Source organism: Budorcas taxicolor, chromosome 5, assembly GCF_023091745.1.
Source record: "Budorcas taxicolor isolate Tak-1 chromosome 5, Takin1.1, whole genome shotgun sequence".
In the NCBI taxonomy this organism is placed as follows: domain Eukaryota; kingdom Metazoa; phylum Chordata; class Mammalia; order Artiodactyla; family Bovidae; genus Budorcas; species Budorcas taxicolor.
Genome location: NC_068914.1, coordinates 51,667,201 through 51,675,287, shown reverse-complemented (window position 1 = coordinate 51,675,287; position 8,087 = coordinate 51,667,201). Strand labels below are relative to the sequence as shown.

The window sequence follows — 8,087 nt, the reverse complement described above, 5'->3', positions numbered from 1 at the left end:
TTGCAAGCAGATTCTGTACCGGTCTGAGCCACCAGGGAAGCGGGAGCTTGGAGTGGGGTCAAATTACAGTGCTAATAATGAGACAACCTTGTTATACTTTCTGTCTTTCTATAGTCAAGTGATGATAGTGATGATTATTAAATTTCTAGACCTATGGAAACACCACCTATGAAACAGCACTTTGATGTTTTGAGGTGCAAATTTCCTAAAACAAATATAGAAACCCAACAATTATTGTAAGCACTTTCCACCATCACATTGCAGAATTAGTGAAAATAAAGAGAAACAGTAGACTACTTAATAGTTGACAGCCAGAAATGTTTGTTCATGAACGCTTTGCTGACTTTTGTCAAAGATAGCTTTGGCAATGGCATCCCACTCCAGTACTCTTGCCAGGAAAATCCCACGGATGGAGGTGCCTGGTGGACTACAATCCATGGGGTTGCAAAGAGTTGGACATGATTGAGCAACTTCATTTTCACTTTTCACTTTCATGCATCGGAGAAGGAAATGGCAGCCCACTCCAGTGTTCTTGCCTGGAGAATCCCAGGGATGGGGGAGCCTGCTGGGCTGCTGTCTATGGGATCGCACAGAGTCAGACACTACTGAAGCGACTTAGCAGCAGCAGCAGCACTGGCTACATTATAGTACTAGTGAAGTTTCCTAATACTTGTCCCACTCTTTCCCCAAATTTCAACCTTGGGGTCTACCTTGGGAAAGGCTGAAGCTACAGAGCTATCTTAGCCAAACACCCATGTGGAGCAAAATGGACTATCATACCTTACCCTCTGTGACACACCAGAGACCGGGGTGCATTACTACAAGCCAATGAATGGCTTTCTAATCCCATCTCACCAACCAATATGTCAGTTAGAAAGAAATCAGCCATAGAGAGAGACTCTTCCCCTTCACTACTGCCCTCCTTTCAGGGTTTAGGGCACAAGCCGCTCAAGAAAATCAAAGAAAAGATGACTAGGTATTCCCCCAAAGTTAATTTTATTAGAGTATTTTTATTAGAAAATTTATTATAGCTTTCGTATTTCTCATGTTTTTATGTTTTCTTGGCTGCACTGCATAGCATGCGGGATCTTATTTCCCCCACCAGGGATTGAACTCATGCCCTCTGCATTGTAAGCACAGAATGCCAACCACTGGACCACCAGGGAACTCCCTACTCATGTTGTTTAAAGAACAGAAACTATTATTTTGCCACAGGACTTTCCAAAATTACCAGATTACACAAGATCATCTGGCCGTTTTCTCTCTTCCCCAGTGAAAGTCACTAACAATTATTGGCCATCTGTTCTATTGACTTGATAGAAAGTCATCACAGGATGTGCAAATTGTATCAAGTATATCACTTCACATGTGCATTTGAATATTTGTCAGATGAGAACCCTTGTTTGTATAATGGCAGCTGAGATGATTCTGAGGGATACTGGCCCATGGGGTAACACTGGAGGAAGCTTGCTTTCAACGTTCGTTCATGCATGGACTCACCCACCACATGCCAGCTAGTGTTCAAAGCACTGGGGCAACAGGCTGGGCCCTGATCTTATAGACATTTTTTTTTTAATTATTGTTTGTTCATCATGGATTTTTTTGCATCAGTTTTTATTTTTATTTATTTTTTGGCTATGTCTCATAGCATGTGGGATCTTAGTTCCTCAACCAGGGACCAAGTCTGTACCCCATGCAGTGGAAGCTCAGAGTCTTAACCACTGGACAAGTCACCAGGTAAGTCCCCTCACAGACTTTCATTCTGTAAGGTGGTAATAGTCAATAAGCAAAAGACATACATAAGCAAGAAAAGTTTATGTAGTGATAAGTATGGAAGACACTAAATCCACTTGATGTCATAGCTGCAGTCAGCTGGAAACAGGAGAGAGGGGAGGAATTTGAAGTAAGTGGTCAAGAAAGGCTCTCTAAGGAGAAACCGTCTGGACTGAGAACCAAACTGAAAGGAGCCAGCCAGATCCAAAAGGAAGCACATAAAAAGTCATAAGATGCCAAGGTCTAGAAATGAGAAGCTACAGTTTCAAACATCCAGCCTATTTTATTCCAAGAAAATTGCTCTATAAGGTGTTACCATACAGTCAAACAGCTTAATGCTTTGTAAATAACACGTGGTAAACCAGTGGGAAATGGCAGCCGACTAACGATGAATCCTGTGGTGTTGATCTGTGATGAGGGATGAACGAGTGAACATATACCCACTCTCTACTAAATGCCAGGCGCTGATAATGGTGGTTTCATACCCTGTTCCCTTTGAACAAATATATCCATTTTTCATTCAGTGACTTTGTTTCAGGTCCCTCTGTGTGCCAGGCACTGCACATGCATCTGATTCCATTGTGAGCCTGACAATACTCCCAACAGGCCCCTGTGCTCAACTGAGGGAAGTCGACAATTAGAGAAACAATTGTGAAAGAAAGAAAGAAAGAAACAACTGTGATATAGCTTGATCAGTGCTAGCAAATGAGTAAAACAGGTACTTCAAGTGGGTAGGGTATTTCTCTTAGGCTCCCTGGTGAAGAGGGTCAAGAAAATCTTTCCACATGAAGTGACACTTAAACAAGCTTTTACAGATGTGCTGGAAATAGCCAGGCTGCGTGCCTAGAGAAAAGAGGTTAGGAAATTATAAGTTCTTCTCCAGGTCTGGGGCCATAGAAGGTAAGAAAAACTGCTGAGAGATAAGACTGCAGGATCAGCAGTAGCAGATCAAGCAGGACCCTGTATACTGAGCAAAGGCTTTATGTGGAAGCAACAGGGAACCACGAAAGAGCTTTAAGCAGGGGATTGACAGACTTGTGAGTTTTTCAAAAATATCTCTAGCTTCAGTGTGGAGATTCCAAGGTGGGGAAAAAGAAAAGCAGGTTGAACACAACGTGAACATAACCCATTCAAGTACTTTCTTATGAAAACTTGAAAACCTCCACAGAGCTGGATTTCTGCCCAGATCTCACAGTGTGTTGCTTTAAATGAGCTTAAACCTTACTTATAAATTGCACTTGCATTTTTAATATGAGCACTCAGGTGGTGATTTTAATCACACGACGTTGCATTGTATCACTTACTTCAAGTATTTTTGAAATGCGCATTTTTTGCTGAGTCAGCACAGCCATATCACTTAGCTCAGGAAAACATGGAATCCTTGTGCCCCTCAAAACTGCCATTAACACACATAGCATCAGAGTTTTCTAAATGATAAAAAATTAAATCATGACTCTTTGCAATGTATTCTAATCAGCTACTCCATTTACTGTTTTCAAATGGTAATCAATTTGGCTCCAAATGAACAGTTTCATATGCAGCTTGCTCCATGAAATCTATGAATGCATTTATGATTACAAGTTATAATTATATTTCTTTCAAAAGTCACTTATAGCAATTGCACAAACTAAGGAGAAGAGATTCTTGTGTGCAGTGCAATTAAACAATATGAACTGTAAGACTCTACTTCATAATCAAAATTTTAGTTATGATGTATTTTCTGAGAAATGATATTTTGAAACAAATATACATATTGTTCAGGTTAAGACTTTATGACTTTAAATGATGGGCCACCAAGCAAAATTATCAAATAATACATTATACTTGATTATATGCCAAATCAAATACATCTCAAAAAGAGAGAAATCTCTTTCAATAGGGAGGCAGGTGGAAATGTCTGCAGCAGAAAGACTGCTTGGGAAAAGCCAATTATAATTTTACAACACCTACTATGTGCTGATGCTTCTTTGGCCACCTGATGCGAAGAACTGACTCATTGGAAAAGACCCTGATGCTGGGAAAGATCGAGGGCAGGAGGAGAAGGGGACAACAGAGGCTGAGATGGTTGGATGGCATCACCAACTCAACGGACATGAGTGTAAGCAAGCTCCAGGAGTTGGTGATGGACGGGGAGGCCTGGCATGCTGTAGTCCATGGGGTCGCAGAGTCAGACCCGACTGAGTGACTGAACTTAACTACGTGGCAGACACTGCACTCTTGACTGTATGTATTTTGACCTGGGTCATCTATTTCACTTGAATTCCTGAAAGAAGAACCCATCTTCCTCAGATCAGAATTCATCTAGTTCAGGTAGTTAGGTAGTTATAAAAGGGACTACAACATTATTTCAATTATCCATTGCTACATAACACAGCGCTCTCAAACTTTAGGAGCTTTAAAGAGCAACCACCATTAATTATCTTTCATGACTCTCTGCATTGAGCAGGCAGTTCCACCTTCGTGGTGATGGATAGGATACAGGGCTAGTTGAAAGGTCTAAAATGGCCATGCTTACAGGGCAGGGAGCTGCTGTTGGCTGCCAGCTGGGAGGTCAGATAGGAGTGTTGGCCTGAGGCCTTGATTCCTCTATGTGGAGGCCTCCCTACATGGTTGCTTGGACTTTCCCACAGTACAGAAATTGTGTTTCAAGAGGGGGAATTCAAAGAGTGAGCATTCCAAGAATATAAACACACAAAGCAACACTTTAGGGGTAGGTAGTACAATGCTCCCTATAAAGATACCCTTGCTCTAATCCTCCAAACCTGTGAATATGTTATCTTACATTGCAAAAGAGATGGTGCATATGTGATTAAGTTACGGTGAGGTGGGAGAATTGGCCTGGCTTATCCTAATGGTCTTAATGTAATCACAAGAGTCTCTATAAGAAGGAAGAAAGAGTAAGGGAAAATTGATAATGCTGTATTGATGTCTTTGAAGGGGCAGGAAGGGGCCATAAGCCAAGGAATGCAGGGACCCCTAGAGCTGGACAAGGCAAAGAGATAGATGCTCCCCTAGAGCTTCTAGAAGGAATGCAGTTCTGCTGAGATCTTGACTTTTGGCCCACTGAGACTTCTGATCTACGAAATTATGTCTGTTTTGTTTCAAGCCAGTAAATTTTTGTAATTTGTTTAAAAGTCAATAGGAAACAAATACATTTGTCAAGTCTCTGTTGTTATTACATTTGTTAATATCTTTGGCTAAAGCCCAAAGTCACTGGACTAAATTCATGGAGGCATGATTCATTGTAACAGTCCACTATCAAAGTCACAATCCAACACAAACACCATTTTCTTCCAAATGTTTTCTGATTTAGTTTTCCACTGATACTGTGACAAATTGCTACAAACTTAGTGACTTAGCAACAGCACAAATTCATTATCTTAGTTTCTGTAGGGCATAAGCCTGCTATGTGGTTCACCAAGCTAAAATCAAGATGAGGGCAAGGCTGCAACTCCTTACCCAGAGGTCTGGGAAAGAATCAAGTTTCAAGCTCATTCGTGTTGTTGGCTGAGTTCACTTCCTTGGGGTTGTAAGACTAAGGTCCCCATTTCCCTACAGGCTGTCAATGAGGCTTGGCCCTAGCTCTATAAGCTTCTTTTCAGCCCTCACATGTGACCCCTGACCTCTTAGAATAACCAACAGTGCATAGATGCCTTCTCACACTTGGAATTCTCTGGCTTTTTCTTCTGCTACATCTCCCTTCAGCTGGAGAACGTTATCTGCTTTTAAGGGATCATGTGATTAGACTGGCCACACTATAATCATCTCCTCATCTTAATATCTATAACCTGAATTACTTCTGCAAATCTTTTTTTTTTTTTTTTTTGCCGTGAAACAGCATATTCACAGGTTCCAGAGATTCGGGCATGGACATGTTCAGGGTCATTATTCTGCCTACCACAGTTACCAGCAACCAGAACCTTCACGCCAAAGAGAGGTGAGAAGTGCAGCATTGATCTGCTTTGTGCTCTGTCCAGAAAAAAAGCCCTCAAAGGCACAATTAGCACACATAAACTCATCATCATTCTGCTGTTCACTGGCTCCACCAGCATCTCCAGGAGACAGTTTATGTGAGACTTTACTCCTCCAAAATTAGTCACAGTTGGGTATTTCATAACTAGCTCTGCTCCATCGTTAAAGGGAAAGGCTTCTCAAAAGAGCCACAATGCTGTTTTCTGCAACAACCACATTAACTGCCCTCCAAGACAATGAAGAGGGATGGCAACTCAAAAATCCATTGGTTCAGGATGATCTCATGACATCGTATGGCAGACTGCGTACCTGCAGTGACGGCTGCATCTTCACACTCCTCTTTACGCTCAAGGATCTGGACCTTCTGTTCAGTATTCTGAATCTACTAGTGGCTTCTTCTTCTTTTTTGTATTTTTACTTAAAAGACAATAGAAAATTATTCTCTTACAGTTCTAGAGGCCAAAAGATCTGAAATCAAGGTGTCAGAAGGACCCTGCTAAGAGGTCCGAAGAGGTAGAGTTGTCCCTTGCCTCTCACTGTCTTCTGCGGGGGGGGGGGGGGGGGGGGGGGGGGGCGGGCCACAATCCTTGGTGCCCCCAGGTCTGCAGCGGCTTCACTCCAGTCTCTCCGTCTCTTGTCACACAGCCCTCTTTCCTGCGCGTCTCTCTGTCTCTGTGCCTTTACACGGCGTCTTCCTTTTCTTTTATAGACTCCAGTCATATTAGATTCAGGGCCCACCCTAGTGACCTTATTTTAGTTTGGCCACAACTGTAAGAATCTATTTCCAAATAAGGTCACATTCACAGATCCCTGGGCTTAAGACATCAGCCTATCTTTTTGGAAGACACAGTTCAACCTGTGACAAGTTTTATTCATTTTTCAAAGCTCTGTCTAATACCCTTGGGACACATACCTGCCCCTGGGTGGCTTCTTGATCGATAAAAGCAATGTAATTAGAGCATCTGGGATGAGTGAGATTATCCTATGCTATACACATGAGAAATGTCTCACTTATAGATACATAGGCTATATCTTACTTATACATATATACAAAGAGGGATAAGCAGGTAGAAGCATAACTATACTTTTAAAAAATCCAAATGCCTTACTGATTCATTTCAAAATACTCTTAAAAATCATATTGGAGATTTAAGGACAATCTTGAAAAACAAAGCCATAAAAATTAAGCTAAGGAATGTTGAAATTTCCCAAGTTAGTGGGGAGTGTTTTATTCTAACATTTTTACTAATTGTTATTCAACTAGAAGAGAAATATTTGACTGAGCTGGAAGGGAAGAACACTTAACACTCACTTCTTATCCATGATTGCAAATTTAAATTCTGTTCCTCCTGGGAAATTTTCAGGGTGCTGCCTCTGCCACCACCAATGACAGAGATGGCTTGGGACACTTTAGATCCACCTGGAAGAAGTAAGTTCACAAGTTTTTAGTCTAACTTCATACAGTGAGGTGGAAGAGAGCCTCCTTCTGGTCAACTAAATAGAAGAGAATTTTGTTTTGCACGGAAAGTTCTTTGCCTATTTTAAAGTTGAAATTGCAACCAGCTTCTCTTATTGAAAAAGTTTCTGCAGTATTAATAGAAGAAAAACAATGAAAATGATCACACTGTACTACCTCAGCAAAAATGTGACCAAACATACATACATTTCAAAGTAAAGAAAATTCTGTACTGTCTCAATCACCAGATAATCATTTCACACAGCAGTCAAATTCCAAAGAAAACACAGCTTACACATATGTTCTCAAATTATGGGTAGATTTGGGACAAATCTTTTAAGCTAAATGACTTGAAAGTGAATTTTTTAAATGACATTTTCTTTATTAAAATATTCATTAATTTGATGTAGCCTTGATGTAGAGTTCTAATGAATTTTTTTAAAATATGGAATGCCTCACAAATTTGCATGTCATCTTTGCACAAGGGCCATGCTACTCTTCAATGTAATATATATTCCAATTTTAGTATATGTACTGCTGAAGTGAGCACTAGATTTCTAATATTTATTATAATAAATGAACTAAAGGAGCATAAATCCTGATTCATATATTTTAATTTGTAAATATATCAGTTTGATGAATGGAGTCATTTTTCTGTCCAATCACATTAAATTACTTCGATAGCCAAATCCCTGGAGTAAGTTATGAGCTCATTCAGGAAATAGCCTGCCAAGAGAAGATTTGGCACACAGTAGGCAGTCAATAAATACTGGAAACAACATGTATTCTATTAAGGCATCCATAGTATAGATTTTCAACCACATGTAAACTCTCCAGCTGAAATGTTAAGAGCAGTCATTAGCCTCTCATCCAACATGCCTGAGAG

The 8,087-nt window shown here is 40.6% G+C and overlaps 1 non-coding gene across 1 annotated transcript; it reads right to left on the bottom strand.

Annotated features, from left to right (window-relative positions):
- Positions 1-7,640: 7,640 nt before the first annotated feature.
- Positions 7,641-7,751, bottom strand: LOC128049112 (U6 spliceosomal RNA). Its single transcript, XR_008199480.1, has one exon. It is a non-coding gene; the product is annotated as a U6 spliceosomal RNA (small nuclear RNA).
- Between the last annotated feature and the right edge of the window lie 336 nt (positions 7,752-8,087).